At 48.5% G+C, this 17,102-nt stretch overlaps 1 protein-coding gene across 4 annotated transcripts in view; it reads right to left on the reverse strand.

Annotated features, from left to right (window-relative positions):
* EPHX1 (epoxide hydrolase 1) overlaps window positions 1-16,049 on the reverse strand; it is a 37,626-nt gene extending 21,577 nt beyond the window's left edge. For 2 of the 4 annotated variants that reach the window (XM_086345108.1, XM_086345109.1), the window contains exon 1: window positions 15,699-15,762. The gene's annotated coding sequence lies outside the window, so the exon portion shown is untranslated. Of the gene's footprint in view, window positions 1-15,698; window positions 15,763-15,871 lie in introns of those variants that run through there. The other 2 variants (XM_086345112.1, XM_086345111.1) reach the window with 2 other exon arrangements.
* Between the last annotated feature and the right edge of the window lie 1,053 nt (window positions 16,050-17,102).

A 17,102-nucleotide genomic window follows, 5' to 3' on the forward strand; every position in this document is an offset into this window, starting at 1 on the left:
ACCTCCAGGGGAAGAGAAGGGCTGCATCACTCCAACTTCCTGGGCCGGCCAGTCGCTAGTTTGGAGCCATTGAACAGACAAGCTGAAGAGGAACTCAGCAACCTGAGTCCAACCCCTTCACTTCATAGCTGGGGAAACTGAATCCAGGGGTGGCCATAACTCACCCAAAGCCACGTGGCCAGGGAGCAACACATCTGGGGGGGAAAAAAAAGGAGAAAAGAACCACTGTACTCCTGCCATCTATTGTAACTGGTCTAGGGCAAGGTTTCTCAACCTTGGCACAACTGACATTTTGGACCAGATAATTCTTAGTAGGCCTGTGCATTGTAACAGCATCCCTGGCCTCTAGCCAGTAATACCACCTCCTCCCCAATGTGGGATGACATTACATGTCTCCAGATACTGCCAAGTGTTCCCTGGGGGAGAAATTGCCTTCAATAGAGTGGAGAAGCCACACTACGGGTCAGTGATTCAACTTCAGTATTTGTTGGATCATCTGAGGAGCTTGTTCAAGGGATTCAAGGGATCTCGGGTATGGCCAAAGAATCTACATTTCTAACTAATTCCCAAGCAGTGCTGCTGCTCATGGTTCATGGACCACACTTTGAGAACCCCTGCTCTAGACTGGATTATAAACTCGAAGAAGGCTGGCCGTCTGTCTTGCTCCCCAAGGTATCCCAGTGAAGACTGAGCCCAGTTCTGGCAGATGCAGGAATCCCAACAGTTACTGAATAAACACTTGGGTCTGACCAAGGTAGGAAGGACTGTGACCCTTCTACAGAATCAAGAGGCAAAGAGAAAATATCATCTCGAAGGTAACAGGTGAGCATCGCAGAGCCTCTCTCTGTGCACAGACTGGTAAACTAGTCCCATGCAGAAAGCTGGATCCAAGTACCCTCCTGGTTATGGGGAAGGGTGGAACCATGACTCCACATCCACAGAGTCCAAGATCCCAGCAGAAATTTGAACTAAATGTAACAGCTCCAGAGGACCCTGCCGCCCCCCAGCCAGGCCAGTGAAAGTCTCAGCAGCCAAACTCTCATGTTTTACCAACTTTCTTTTCCTGGTGGGGAGAAATTCCATAACCTCTCCTTCTTACAGTCTGCAACTTTGGGGGCAGTGGGACCTCAGAAAGCTTGGAAAGAAGCTGGGGCAATGCTGCCATACCGACCAAGTCACCTTCCTTGCAGGAATCTTTCCTATCTTCCCTCAGCCTCCAGCTTTTTTTTCTTCTGTCCCCTCCAAGTCAGTGCAAGCACACACTTGAAGCTGGGGGGTTTGGGGTTTCAGGCCCACTTCTGGCTGGTGGGCCTCAGTCCGATGACTGGACACAGATAAGACATTGACCTTTAAGATGGAAGGGTAGGTGGAGGGTCCCATCAAAATTGGAATTGAGGTAACAGTCCTAGGAGAGAAACTAGGATGAATTAAAATGTAACAGGAGGGAATTCCCTGGTGGTCCAGTGGTTAAGAATCCATCTTGCAATGCAGGAAACAAAGGTTCAATCCTTGGTTGTGGAACTAAGATCCTACGTGCCTCGGAGCAACTAAGCCATAGTTACTGAGCCCATGTGTTCTGGAGCCACACCACACAACTAGAGAATTGGTGCACAGCAACAAAAGATCCTGAGTGCTGCAACTAAGACCTGATGCAGCCAGATAAATAAATATAAAAAAATAAATAAGAAGAATTGTTCATCACTGTAAAAACATGTAACAAGAGACTCATACAGTCACTCTGGAAGACTGTTTAGCAGAATCTACTAAAACTGGGCAGATACCAACTCTATGACTCAGCAATTCACTCCTAAGCATAGATCCAACCAAAATGTGTCTACATGTGTTCACGTGCTTGACAAAAATCACAACCTAGAATGTTCATGGCCACATGATCCAGGTCTGACGTGTATAAGCCAAAACTAGAAATAATCCAAATGTCCTCCCACTGCAGTTAAGGGTCTATTGATACAATGGAACACCCTACAAGGAGAACAAATAATCTATAATTACACACAGTGACATGGATCTGTCCCACAAGCAGCGCTGGGCCAAAGATGCCAGACACAAAAGAGAACTCACCATGTGACTCCGTTTGTATAGAGAACAAAGACAAGCAAAACTGATCTATAATAAGAGACTTTAACAAGGTGCTTTTCTTTGGACTCAAGCATTATATGGTAAACTCTCCAGTGAGTGCAGTGTATAGACAGGTCTAGAAAAGAAAGGCTTGAAGAGCAAGACTTGGGCAACTTCATTGATGCAGTTCAGCAGTACACTGAGGAGTCACCCCCAGGATGCCCTCTAATGAGTCTGGGGTGGCCATGGTCACAGGCCTCCCCATGGCCTCTATGCCACCCCTCAACTGTGGCACCCCAACCCGAGCTTTCTTTACTCAGTAAGACTTACTGACTCAGAAATCAGCCACTGGTAGCTTGATTCCTGGAAGAAGGTGGGACGTTAGAGGGCAGACCTAGTCACTGGGTCCCTGGGAACAAAGTGTCGCCCAGTCCTACCATAACATCAAGGAAAATGCAAACACCTTGTGAGTTTAGGGAGGCCCAGTGGCCCACTATGGTGTTCCCATGTGAGGAGCCAGCCTGGCTTTCTTGCAGAACCTTCATTCCATGGGAACCCCCTTGCCTCCAACAGCAACCCGGACTACCTTTAAGAACTGGAACATTTTGGAGTTTACAATAAGGGATCTTCTGGCGTGCTTCCTTGTTTAAGTAATTCAAAGTCCAGCTCTGCCATTTACCAACTGAAGGGCTTTGGCCAACTTACCAAACCACCCTGAGAGTCTGTGGTGGGGGTGGTGGTTTAGTTGCAAAGTCGTGTCCAACTTTGGGACCTCATGGACTATAGCCCACCAGGCTCCTCTGTCCAAAGGATTTCCCAGGCAAGAATACTGGTGGGGTTGCTGTTTCCTTCTCCAAGGAATCTTCCCAATCCAGGGATCGAACCCCAGGTCTCATATATATTGCAGGTGGTCTCCTGCATTACAGGTAGATTCTTTACCAACTGAGTCACCAGGGAGCGTCTGTGGTCTCGTCTGTAAAATGAGGATCGTGCCAACTTCACAGGCTCAAAGCAGGTACTCCACAAATATGTGCTCTTATCACTATGTGGAATTTTCATGCCTCAAGAGACCCCAGAGGACGACTGTCCCTATCCCTATTAGATGACAGGCCTAGGACCCTGCCAAAGACTTGCATAAGGAGACTGGGAGCAGGAGAGTGCATGGCGTGTTCATCTACTGGCCTCCTCTCACCGAAGACAAACTTGAAGGTTAAGGAAAGTACAAGGTTATATACATCTTGGCTACTAGTGTTTTGCAATAGATGTCTCTGGGGGATAGGCCCCATTCTTTTCTGTTCTGAGAAGTTACATTAGGGTGCAGAATTCTGTTTACTAAGGCTTCCTGTTTCCAAGGAAAGCTATATTTATCTCATCTGTGTGGTCAGCTCCTGCTGGTGTAGAAAATATTCTATCCACATAAAAACATCAATATTTAGGAGACACTATGAAAAATTCAGAAGTAATACACCATGAAACGAGAGTCTCTGCTTTATTATGCTAGCATCTGAAATTGGAGGTTAATTCATTTACTCCAAAGCTTCCAAATATATATTTAATCTAACTAGGTTGTTGTTTTGTTTTGTTTGTAATGCACTTTTCCAGAATACTGGCAAATACTTTGCTGAAAGAATTGGGCAAGTGAGGAGCCTTTCAGAATGAAAACATTTTTTCCCCTTGGAGCCACAGTACCCTTCCTTAAAAAATGATTAGTTGGCCTCAGAAGGAAAAGGTAGTTTTTGTTGCAAAGCAGCCAGATATTTTTAAAGACACAATAACTGGAAGATGGTGGTCATTTATTTCTAAGATATTGAACTTAGAAGGAAATCTGAACAACAATTGACTACTCTGATAAGAAATGGGATTGTATGCAACTTAAGTCTCCAAATTCTGTATCGAAGGTTTGAGCATGTGCTTATGAAACTTGGGAAAAAAATCAGGAATTAGTTCAAGCTGAAACAGTCAACTGCACAATATAGTGATCTTTACCCCTAAAAGATACAAACAGAGCAATTTATTATTTCACTTTTCTTTTGTTTTTCTGGGTTTGACTTGCAAAGGACAATTTTAAATATAGGAGATTAAGTAAAAGCAGTGCTTAGTTCTCTTTAGCATTGTTAAAAGGAAACTCGAGCTAAGAATTTTACTGAATGTAAAGTATTTCTGTTATGCTTGGGGCAGAAACACCACTTTTAAAACAAACAAGTTCACTATGAGATTGATGCTAAAAGTTCAAAAGAAAACTCTGTTTGCAGTTGGAATGTATAAAGTATCAAGAAGTCATTTTGCTCTTTTGAAGAAAATAAGAGAGCTGGATTGGTGCCTTGGAAAAGCAAGTATAAACTTGCTTTTGGATCAAAGGGCGGTTTAGCAAACACTGCCTGTGATGATGAGCTGGCTTCTTTGCAGGCACAAGGAACAAGACACAGTCTTGTGCCTGCTGAAGTTCATGCCCTAGAAGGACAAACGAATGAACAAATGACATCCCTCGAATGGCAGATACAATAATATCTACACAGATGAAAGAGAAGTGTACAAAGGTAAGAGTGGAAAGCCTGCCACAAAGGCTTCATGGAGTAGGGCTTTTAGGGATGAATAGGAGTTTACCAGACAGAAAATAATGGCGGAATAGAGATACATCCAGGGAGAAAAGAGAGCGTGTACAAGGACTTCCCTGGTGGTCCAGTGACTAAGACTCTGCATTTTTAATGTAGGGGGCCCAGGTTCATTCCCTGGTCAGGGAACTAAATCCCACATACCACAACTCAAGATCCTGCGTACTGCAACTAAGATCCAGTGAGGATAAATAAATAAATAAATTCATTGGGCATTTAAAAATCCACAAGTAAAAACAGAGAGAGAGCATGTGCAAAGACATGAAAGTAAGAAAGTGCATGGTATAAGCAAAGAGCCACAATAATCTACATCCATGTTCAGCGTAAGAGTTGATTACAAGCTTTGGAGGGCAGTCATTTAACTTCTTCCTGTATTAACTGAAAGGAGTCCCTATTTTATCTCTTTTATAAATTGTTACTTCATCATGATGAAGCTGACTCGGGAGTTTTAACTTAGAAATCGTGTTTGCAATTCAGAGGACCCTTCTGTGAATTAGATCTCAAGGGGATCAAGGGAAGGAAATATACTTGGGAGGTGAGTCTTTCATGGTTGTGTGAGAAAAAGGTGGCCAGGGCAGGAGATTATTCAAACCCAGCATTCCACCCCAGTTGCCCTTAGTGATTTGGCTGCTCCAGCAGACATGCTCCCAGATTGAGATATTGTGGCAGACTGCCAGCTATGTTTTCCTCTTCCTTCTCAGCACTGAAATTTTTATTTTAGTCAGAGAAGCCCGGCTAAACACTACATTTCTTGGCTTTCAGTATGACAGGGTGATTAGGTGCTAACAAAGAGCTGGAAGTGTGTTTGAGGCAGAGCCATCTGTGATCCAGACAGAACCTTCGTGTGAATTAGGGAAAGACATCCATTCCTCAAAATACTGTCAGAAAATGAACCTAATATACTGCTTTTGTTACAGGACACCTCACTGCCATCTGCTAGAAAGCACTTGGAAATAAAAATACAGATCCATGATGACGATGATATGAATGGTTTCCTTGTCCAGTGAACAACCTGTGCGAGGGTACACTGGTCTTGTATGTGTGTGAAGACTATGTAGAGAGCTCTGACTCAGCTGGAAAGCTGCACATTCTGCCCTTCCCCTTCTTTTTCACGCTCCCTGGGACACAGACACGATGGCTGGACTCCGGTAGCCATTTTGGACCATGAAGTGATCTTGAGGATGGAAATCAGAGATGATGGGGAAAGACGGAAGTCATCATGGAACCACCAGCCCAACACTGGACTCCTTACTCCCAAACTTCCTTTGTATAACAGAAAAATAAACTTCTATATTGTTCGAGCTGTTGTTATTTTGAGTTTTCTATTATATAAAGCCTAAAGTAATCCTAACTTATTGAGAAAGTCAGGGGGAAAAGAAAATATATCAAGTCCTCCAGGGCACACACTCTTAGGAACAAATGCTCAGTTTTCAAAATTTTCAGTGCTATATACAATTTCCATGCTATAGAACATGATTAAAAACATGTCCCTGCTGCCCCAGTCACAGAAAGGTATGTTCTCAAAAGATAGACATAACACAGTAGGTGGCTCCTCGAAGAGGTGTTGTCAAGAATGGGGCCATCATTCTTGAGAACAGGAAAGGATATTATCCCACTTGACTCCAACTATTCAGACCCTTCTATAAATAAAAACCTCAGTGAGAAGCAATTTTGTAATACCTGTCAGGATGTAAGATACTAATGACTTTTGACTCAGCAATTCTAGTTCTAGGAATTTCTGCCTCCAAAATACTGAGTTTATGTTTAAGTAAAATGCCATATGTACAAAAATATTCACTACAGCTTTTTTTTTTTTTTTGGTAAAAGCAGAAGACCGAAACAATATATATATTCATCTTCCGGGACCGTGAAATACTCTGTGACATTCATACAGCGAATATGTGCAGAAGGTAAATCTATATGCTAATACGAAAAGATCTCCATGATGGCTATGTGAAAAAAGTAGGTTACAAAAAAGTGTGTACGATTACCGGGTGACATTGGTGTGGACCAAAGGACACACACAGTAAAATGTGGAGACTGCCAGATTCACGCAGACGCCGGTGACAGTGGCCTCGGGCAAGGAGGAAACACTTGCACTGAATAAACTTCTGTGTGTCTAGAAAAACTTTTTTTACCATACACATGAACTATCTGCCCCCAAATAAAATAATCATACATTTTCTAAAGTATAGAAGACCGCAAGAGTGACTCTTCCCTGCGATCCTGCTCCAAGAGTGAGTCAGACACCTCACAGCACCAGAGCTGCACAAACTGGCTGGTGTGACTTCCCAGTGGCCAGGAAGCCCTTGAGACAAAGGTGAGTCTGGAAACCTGGAAACCCACGGGCATCTGAGAGCTGGGGGCCTGGCAAACATGAAATGGGGTAAAGAAATCTGACTGGGCTGTGGGAGAACTGGTGTCCAAATGGGGCTGTCCTTTCTGGGCATGTAGTTCCCACTGCCTCCTCTGGAGAGAAGACACACACGTGAATCTCTAACCCAGACCTACCCTGGGCAACAGACTCAGGCACCCACCTGCCAACTTGACAGTTCTCCAATGTCCCAAAACCTCCTCCAATGCACCTGAGGTTGCACTTGTCTCCTGAAACTTTGTCTTCTTCTGTGGTTCCCTCTCCCTGTAGCTGGAAGTATCCACTTCTAACTGCCAAAAACCCAGGCGATGGCCTTGAAACCCCCCATCCTCCATTTCATCCACATCCCATCTATAGGCGAGTTCCGGAAGCTCCACCTCCCAATTATATCACAAACCCACCTTCACCACCGCCAGCCCGCCCGCGTGCCCAGGTGGTGCCCCTCTCTCCCTGGACTACAGCTGGGTCCACTCACCCCTGCTCTGCCTCCTCCAGAGTGCTCTGCAGCCAGAGCGATCTTCCGGAAACTCAAATCTGACTCTACCATGCCCCTGTTAAAACTCCTAAATAGCTTTCTGCTACTTTGGGGACAAAACTGGAAAAGGTCACTTATCATTCCAAACCCAAAGAAGGGCAATGCCGAAGAATGTTCAAACTACTGCACAATTGCACTCGTTTCACACACTAGCAAGGTCATGCTCAAAATCTTTCAAGCTAGGCTTCAACTGGGCTTCCCTGGTGGCTCAGCTGGTAAAGAATTTGTCTGCAATGCAGGAGACCTGGGTTTGATCCCTAGGTTGGGAAGATCACCTGGAGAAGGGAAAGGCTACCTAATCCAGTATTCTGGCCTGGAGAATCCCATGGACTATATAGTCCATGGGGTCTCAAAAGAGTTGACAAGAATGAGCGACTTTTCGCTTTCAGGCTTCAACAGTACATTAACCAAGAGCTTCCAGACGTACAAGCTGGGTTTAGAAAAGGCAGAGGAACCAGAGATCAAATTGCCAACATCCAGTGGATCATGGAAAAAGCAAGAGAATTCTAGAAAAACATCTACTTCTGCTTCATTGACTACGCTAAAGCTTTGGACAGTATGGATCATATCAAATTGTGGAAAATTCTGAAAGAGATGGGCCTACCAGACCACCTTATCTGCCTCCTGAGAAACCTGTATGCAGGTCAAGAAGCAACAGTTAGAACTGGACATGGAACAATGGACTGGTTCCAAATTGGGAAAGGAGTATGTCAAGGCTATATGTTGTCACCCTGCTTATTAACTTCTATGCAGCATACATGGTGAGAAATGCCAGGCTGGATGCAGCACAAGCTGGAATCCAGATTGAGATCTAGAGGGTGAGGATCAGCCTGAGGATCACAGTGGGGAACACAGTGGGGAGGGGCACAGCCTGAACTGGAGACTCTCCTTCCTCAAACCCAGGCAGGTGGTGAGAACCTCACAATTGGAAAATGCTCCCTAAACTATAGAAAGCTACCAGCTAACTCCAAATCAGCGCTCACCATGTACCTGCCCTTTGGCCAGAAGAGGCCGAGAAGGTGGCCACAGCCCTGAGCCTGTGGAGAAGGCCCAGCTCTGGCCTCCATCTGGGAATTCCTCCGTCCACCCTGTCATCCGAAGTCTTCCTGATAGGGATTCAGACATGAGAACCTCACGCTCCTTCTGGGAGAAGCCAGCCACTGGCCAACAATGGCGTGGCAGAGGGGTACGCTGTGGGCCCCCAGACTCCGGGCCAGAGAAAGGTGGGGCTGGGGATCGGTGTGCTTCGGCAGGCTTGGCCCCTCCCCGCCCTACCAGACTTGCTGCTCCTCTGGGGGTAGGCACAGCCTGCAGAATGGGGAAAACAGATAGCCTCCCCTCCCCTTCAGGCTGGCCTGCCAACACAAACCTTGAACGTTCTTCCTCAAACGCAGGCCAACAGACGGCCACATCTGGGGCTCCTGGGGCTCCCCAACCATGACACTCGATGTGGCAGAGAGCACTCAGGCCCAGGGTAGGTGGAGGAAAACCCTGGGTGCGGGCGCCTCCCCGACTCTGCACAGCCCAGCACGTGACCAGCCTCTCCACTCACAGCCCTCTCCCTGAACCCCAGTGGCCGGCAAGGCCCCAGGTGGATGGGGTCCAAGGGTAAGGTCATCTGGGTTGGGCTGATTAGAATCTTCTGCAGTAGGGTGAGGGCTGTGTTTATCTCCCTGAAAGACCTGGAGCCAAAACTGGGAGAGCAGCCTGGAGCCGGAATCCGGGAGAAAGGAAAAAGTAGTTTATAGGCAAAAACAAAGGGACATAAAAAAGTGTAAACAGTGTGGGGGGCAGCCTTCTGATGGGGCAGCCCCTGTTCTGGGTCCTGAGGGAAGGAAGACATCCCTGTCTGCCCTTGAGAGTCACCCTGCCCTCTTGCCCCAGCCATATAGGCATACACACACCTGAATAGATAACAGGAAGAATACAATTAGTGACCACTGATCTGATGAAAATCGTGGAGTAGGGTGCCAGCTCGGCTGGTGGTCAGGTACTAACGGCCTGCTTTGAATCCTGGCTCTACCACTTGCCAGCCATAGGCCAGGTAACCTTAGGCCAGTGACTTCATTCCTCCATGCCTCAGTCTCCCTGTCTGCAAGGTGGGCAGAATAAAGTACATCTCCTACTGAGCGAACAAAGGTAAAGTGGCCACAGAGGGAATTTTTGACTGAAAACAAAAAGGGCATTCACTTTTTGTTTTTAGATCCTGGGAACACGAAGGTGGGGGAGACAGACCTAGCCTGAAGCTGAGGGAACCTTCTCTGAGGAAGTGCTACCTGAACAAAGGTGGGAAGTTAAGGAGGTTTCTTTGTAAGAGGGAAGAGCAGTGGGCTCCAAGGTGGATATGTTGTTGTTGTTGTTTAATCGCTCAATTGTGTTCGACTCTTTGCGACCCCGTGGACTGTAGACCACCCGGCTCTTCGGTCCTTGGAACTGTCCCAGCAAGAATACCAGAGTGGGCTGCCATTTCCTTCTCCAGGGGATATTCCTGGACCAGGGATGAAGCTGCGTCTCCTGCATCGGCAGGAGGATTCAGCCTGGGATAAGGAAGGGGCAGCCTCAGCATCTGACAGGAAGAGTCTGGAACGGTGAAGGGGGGCCATGCCGTGAGCTGGCTGGCTCAGAGCACCTCCAGGGAGGAGACAGCGACCTCCACAGATTTTAAACACCCCTGGAGCAGGCGTGGCCACAAACTCATTCACTCAACCTTCAGCCCAGACTTTTAGTTAAGCAACACAAGTGGGGAGCAGACCCTCTCTCTACCCTACAGGGTGCACATGCTCACGCTCGGGGAGTTTTATTTGAACCCTTTCCATCTCAAGTTTGCCAATTAAAATAAGACCTGTCAAGTTGTCCATTGATTCTAAATCACCAAAGGAAAAACCCAAGTGGAACACAGTTCATTGCCTATGAGGCAAAAGCATTACCTTCCTGGAATTTCAATACGTGGCATTTTCTGTTTGAGGAGAGAAAGACTCCTATTCAGGAGATAATAGGCGTGGGCCATATAATACACCTGTTGGATTTCCTTCCCACTATTAACCACACTCTCTCCCCTCCCTCCCATCCCCAGAGTGGCTTTTCTCAGCAGTGTGCTCCGGCTCTGGGAGATTCCTCAGTAGTGTGTAACAGGATAGCACCGCAGGCTGGGCCACAGCACGGTCACCTGAGCTGTCTCCCTTGTCTAAAATGCACGGAAAGGCGTCCCTGTGCTCACATACTGCAGCCCTAAGGACTCAGGTTGGAGTTTAGAGGAATATTCTGCGTTGCTGCTGTCTTGGTGGGGTCAGTCTGCTTGTGGAAGTGTCTAGGTTGCAAAAAGAAATACAAAAGCTAAAAATGGCGTTCAACCAAAGAAATTAAGATGTTCCATCTTGACAGTATCACCGTGACCCTGAGACCTGCCTGTGGGAAGGGGGCAGGGTGAGGGCAGCTGTTCCCTGCAGCTGGCAACCAGGCTGCCTGCTCCTGCCTTCTCACAGGGACAACTTGGTTCACAGGGAGAAAACTGGAAAGCGGAAAAGGCCGTCCATTTTCCCCCAAAAAGCTGGTAAGAGAGTCAGACTTCCCTGAGCCCTTGGCACGCATGGTGTTAATCATGGAGCGTGGCACTGGGACCTGTGCTTCTCTTACTTTCCAAAAGGTCCAAGTCTCTCCAGTCCTGACAAGAGTGATACAACCGGAAAGCTGCACCCAGTATCGCCAAGGTCACTCATTCCGCAGGAAAAGCCAAGCCCCAGGTTGAGCTGCTGGTGGACATCCCGAGGTGGTGGTCCTCGGGGAAGGGTGGAGTCCCAGGCCCAGCCAGTGAGGAGCACAGTAGGGGTCTCTGAGCCCGAGGCAGCTGGCCTCCCGTTTGCTCCTGATCAGCTTCCCACTGCCCTCAAGGCTCACACTGCAGACCACAGCCCAGCTAGAGCCAGCCCGATGGGCCCACAGGGGATAGGGGTGCTCAGAACCCTTCCAGAATATCGCTATGCATCTGGGTGCCACCACCTCCCTGGACGAAGCCCTGGACCGGGCCATGGGGGTGGGAAGACTCTAAGCACAACATCTCATGTTCTACAATAACCCCGAGAAGTAAGGCATGTTAATAGTTTTGTTTTTCTGTTTTAAAGAGGTTTAAAAATGAAGCTTCAACAAGTTAAATAGTTTGCACAAGTTAACCCAGCTTGTAAGTGCCAAAACTGCATTTTAATGCAGTCTGTTTATGAATCTTCCCAAATGTTAAAGGCAGCCAAAACTCCTGCTCCTGACTTGGGACAAGCCCCATGGTCTCCGTTTGTGGGTTAGCTATGGAATCCTCCGGAAAGTCCTTAAACTCCCCAAACAGAGGAGTATTTTTTCCCCCCATAATGCAATCACTTTCAGTCGGGCGATGGAGAGTTTAGCAGACGTGGCTTTGTAGTAGCTGGACTGTGCCCTCAACTGGCTCCTTGTGACAACAGTGTCCGCTATCTGACGGCAAAGTCAAGACACAGACAATGGGGTCCAGGGGACAGGAAGACTCCCCTGCAGGTCCTGGAGCCTGCCTGGAGATATGCTCTCAGGCTAGACTTTAGAGGGTGAAAATAGCTGCTCTCTGGTGACAAAGGATAAGCCTCCCTCAGGAATGTAAACAGAGGTTTTCTTCAGTGTCCATGGGGGACGGGTTCCAGGACCTCCAAATACCAAAATCCATGGATGCTCAGGTCCCTTATATAAAATGGTGGCGTACAGTCAGCCCACTGTCTTGGCAGATTCCACATCCATGGCCTCAAAACCCAGGGTTACGGAGGGCCAGCTATCTACCCTTGATGGCAGAAGAGACTGTTTCAGTTTGAACTTGGTTTGTATAATCGCCTGTTCAGTAATACAGTGTGCAAGGAAGGGCAGGACTGCACAGCTGTCCCCTTGACAAGGGAGTGTCCAGCACTCCCCCGTCAGGGAGGGAGGTGGAGGCGGCTGGCTCCTTGGCAAAGTTTCAGTTCCCTTTAGGGTGAACTTCTGGGGTGCCTTCTCCCTGCTGCAACCTCCCTACCTGACCACACAGCCCCTGGATCCTCTGCTCCTAGAGTCCGGGCCAAGAGCCCCCCATAGGCAGCCCACAGGTAATCCACGGGGCCAGCTGGGCTGGGAAGTGATCCTTCTGCCTTAACCCTTGGCCCTCAACCTCTCCCTGGGGTTTTGTCCTGGGCTCACACCCCAGGCATGGCCCTTCACTCCATTTCACATTGCCCTCAGTGGGCCTGGCATGGGCTGCAGGTGCACCCCAGCCCCTCAAAGCTGACCATTCCCCACTAACCTATTTCCTTTTCTGAAGATCCCTTTGGATTCTTATGCACAAAATCATCACATAATACAGCTGTAAGAAGCTTTGCACATTATAAAATCCAACCTCATTTCATGGATGAGGTCCACAGAGGGGACCCGACTGGCAGAGTTGGGACACCAGCTGGATCTTCTTTCTAGCCAGTTCTCTTCCACATCACTGTATTACCTCTCAAAGGAATGAATCACTCATGACGGGATGTAGGGTTTGATCAGAGGTGGGGTTTGAGCATGGGATCCTAGAGGCCCCTCAAGTCACCACAGGCTTGCTCTTTGCCCACTCCAGCCCAAGTGGGTCTGCACTGAGCTCTTTCTTCGGCAGCAGTGAGCAGCACATACTGAGCCCTGCCTTGTTTTTTTAAGCCCAGTTGTGTCTCATATCTTTGAATATCTCAGCTCAAGGATGGAGAACTAGAACCTGGGCAGCCCCTCCCTTTTCATGTCTGGGCCAGGATAGGATGCTGGGAACAAAGTCAAGATTCAAGTCAGCAAAGACCAAGTCTGGGCATACTGGGTTATGTCCATGGGTGGGTCACCGTGCAGTGATAACACGGGGGCTCCTTGTGACCTCCATCTAGTGCTGATTTAGACCTCAGACACGAACAATGACACCACAGGAGGGGGCTAGGGGAGGCATTCCATTTCCTCCAATGATCTGATGCCCTTTCGCTAAGGGTCCCTCCGCCCAAAGATCCCCTAATACGTCACTTCCCACAGACCTCCCACTCCCGTAAGTCTGTACCAGCCAGGGTGCTTAAGGCATAGCTGGGAGGCAGGTGGGATCATATAGGGAGCATGTGGGTTGGAGCAGATGGTGTTGAAGTTCATCCTGGCTGCCTTGCTGAACAGTTATTTTCCATGGAAGACTTTCTTTTTCTTGGAACTGGAGGGGGGAGAGCCTCTTGTTCTCAGGCTGGGCCAGTTCAGTTTATCCAGTAGATTACTCACACCAAAGGACATGGGTGGCAGCTTGGCCCACACTCAGCAAACAGACATAAAGTTCACCCATGCCAGGCACATGCCTGGTATGGGGCCTTTGCACTTACTTGACCTGGTGTGCCATCACTCCAGAGAGCGGCCTGCCACTCCCTCATTCCACCTTCCCGCACCCCACCCCCCACTTCTTTCTTCACTGCTTTGTTTTTCTCCCTGGCACACATGGCTTTCTAACATACTTTATATTTTACAAATTTATTTTGTATATTGTCCATCTTTCCCCCAACAAAACTATAGACTCTATGAAGACATGTTCCCTACTGAGCCCCTGTGCCCAGGGCAGAGCCTGCACACATGGTCAGTCCTCTGGATTTGCTCAGGAAACATGAAGAAGCCAACACAAAGCCCTTCTAGGTGCGGACATTTGGGAAAGAGAAACTGCTGAACCCTCTCCGTGCTGTGCTAAGTCACTTCCATCGTTTCAACTCTTTGAGATCCTATGGACTATAGCCCACCAGGCTCCTCTATCCATGGAATTCTCCAGGCAAGAATAGTGGAGGGAGTTGCCATGCCCTTCTCCAGGGGATATTCCGACCCAGGGATACAACATACATCTCCCGTGTCCCCTGCACTGCAGGCAGATTCTTTACCCCTGACCCACTGGGGAAGCCCAGAGTTTCTTGCTAAATCATACCTACTAGGGCTAGTGAAAGACCACCACAAGGTCCTCAAGCCCCTACTCCCAGAAGGACGCAACCACCACACCAGAAGACAGTGTTACTTTCCAGACTTTGGCCACTTCTTTCAAGTGTTAACTTTTAACACTTTTAACACTAAATTCAGAGGAGTCTGCAGAGTGGCACTAAAACAGGCATAAATCCCAATGTTCTCAACAATTTCCCGCAACAGCTCATACATCCGATGTACTGGGTGCTGAGGTGCCGAATGCAGAGGTCCCCCCCTTACCTTTCACCCCTATTCTCTGTACAGAGCTCGCGGGGCGGGGACAGGGCTAAGAGAGGGCTGTCTGCCCATCCCTGCGTCAGGGGCCCAAATCCCCCGGCTTTGTGGAGCCGGAAGTTTATATAGTAGAGGAGAGTGAACGGGGTGTGAGCGCCGCTTTAATAGAAATCAAAATCAGAGTCACAACATCGTCAGAGCCCGCGCCGGCACCCCGAAAGCTTCAGAAGGGCCGGGCAGGTGAGGGGCCATAGGCTAAGTTCCCCAGCATCCCTCCGGAGAGGGAGGCTTGCAGGAGGATCGGGTCTCTGCTGCCCCTAGACTGGTCACATCCCTAGGCTCCTACTGCATGGTGAACTTTTTCCCGGACCCAAGTTTCCTCTCCTGGGCGCTGAGCTGGGCGGGGTTGGCCCTCTCTCCAGAGATTAGAGCCAGGAGTGGGAGAGAAAAAGTGGGACCGCGGTTAGAGATGGTGAGAGAGGACATCTCAGCCAAAAGACTTGAGGTCTATTTAGGACTCTGGTGACAAAAAAGTGCAGTTTCACTGCATGAGCCAGACGCCCCCTGGAAGCTGTACTCCCCGGGACAGCCAGGCAAGGGGGCCGCCTCTGCGCTCCCCCGTCCCCAATTCCCGAGTCGGTTGGCAGAGCGCGTGCGGGCCTCCTCCCGGAATCCCGAGCGCCTGCGGACTGCACGCGGCGAGGCCTCGGTCGGGATCCAGCTGCGGGCGGCGGGGCAGGGGCGGCGGCGGAGGCCTGTGTGAAAGTCTCCCCGCAGCCCTGGCTGTACGGCGCCCGCCGCCAGCGTCCCCCAGCCCTCGGGATCGCGTTGTGCCCCTGCACCCTGGGAGCGCCCGGGCCCGGGGAAACTGCGCACGACGCCCCGGAGCGCTTACGGTCGTCGGTTCCCTGGCTCCTGGGCTTGGCCGTCCCTCTGGCTCCGGCTCTCCGGGTTCCTCTGCTCCCGATTCGCGTGTCCCCTGACTACCCTGCGCTGACTCCGCCCGGGCTCGGCCCCTCAGCGGGCGGGCCGGGCCACCGGGGTTCAGTCCCGCTCCGCCCCTGTTACCTGGGCCACCCGGTTGACTCTGCACCTTCCTAAGCCCGCCTCTGCTTTGGAAGAGGGCTCTCAAAGTGCGGCCCGCGGTCAGAAATGGTGCCGAAGTTCTTAGGAACTCAACTGAATCAATCAATCAACAAACTCAAGCTTCAGCCTTGTATAACTTGTTTCATATTTTTACCAGTTCATTGTTATTGTATTTTACACGTGTGTTGTGTCCAGGACAGATTGGGAAATTTTAAAGCAAACAAACCTGTCTTTCAACACACAGTCTGAGAAACACTGGTCTGAGTGAAATTTGAACCCGCACAAAGAGGTCTTCATGGTGAGGACTTCGATCTACAAAGTGGAGCTCGACGCTTGGAGAGTAGCTCGTTCCTGGCTAATAAAAACACTCAACTCAGTTTCCTCTCCAAACCTTTGCTTATGTAGTATTCCTGGAAAGGATGCTCTCCTGCATCCAAATATGAAATCCTACTGTTCTTTAATCCCACACCTTCCTAGTGAAGCCTGATCTCATCCCTGCAGTCTCTGACATCTCTGTACTCCTTCAAAACTTGCAGTCTGTGAGATTCCTCCATCCCTCACCAAATCTTTCAAACAGAAGCTCTGCCTCTGGCCATTTTACCAAGGGACTCAAATTTGTTACCCTTCAAACTCAGTGATGATGAAAACATCCTAAAATTAGATATTGGTGATGACTGTATCACCATAACTCTGTCAATACACTAAAACTACTGAATTGTACACTTTAAAAGGATGGATTTTATAGTATGTGAATTATATCTCAGTAAAACTGTCATTTTTGTATAAAAAAACTGCACTGAGGTTGTAACCCCACTCCTCATTCCTGTGTCCTAATACCCTCGTCCTTGGTTAGATCATTCACCCAGCGTGAGACTATGAAATCTAAGCTAGTGCTAGATATTTCAAAGTACAATCTACCTAGATACAGTAAATAAATAAGGCACTGAGTCCAACTCAGCAGGGCAAAATTTAGACAGTCAGATTTCAGATCTCAGCTTTCAGTCCAAAGCTATGGAAAGGTTTATGGACTGAAAGAATGGGTATAATGTGATCTCTAGAATAAATTATGTGCTTTTTAAAAGTCAAAACAAAAGCTGTTCTTCTGTACAAACGTCTGGAGAGTTTCCAGGTACATCGGGGAGAATTAAAAATAATGTGTGTGGGGGGACAGTTTTGGATGAAAACTGTAGATCAATTCCTGAGTCACTGGAAG

Source organism: Bos grunniens, chromosome 16 (genome assembly GCF_055505025.1).
Source record: "Bos grunniens cultivar Pamir isolate PY7600 chromosome 16, Bosgru_T2T1.0, whole genome shotgun sequence".
NCBI classification, from domain to species: Eukaryota; Metazoa; Chordata; class Mammalia; order Artiodactyla; family Bovidae; genus Bos; species Bos grunniens.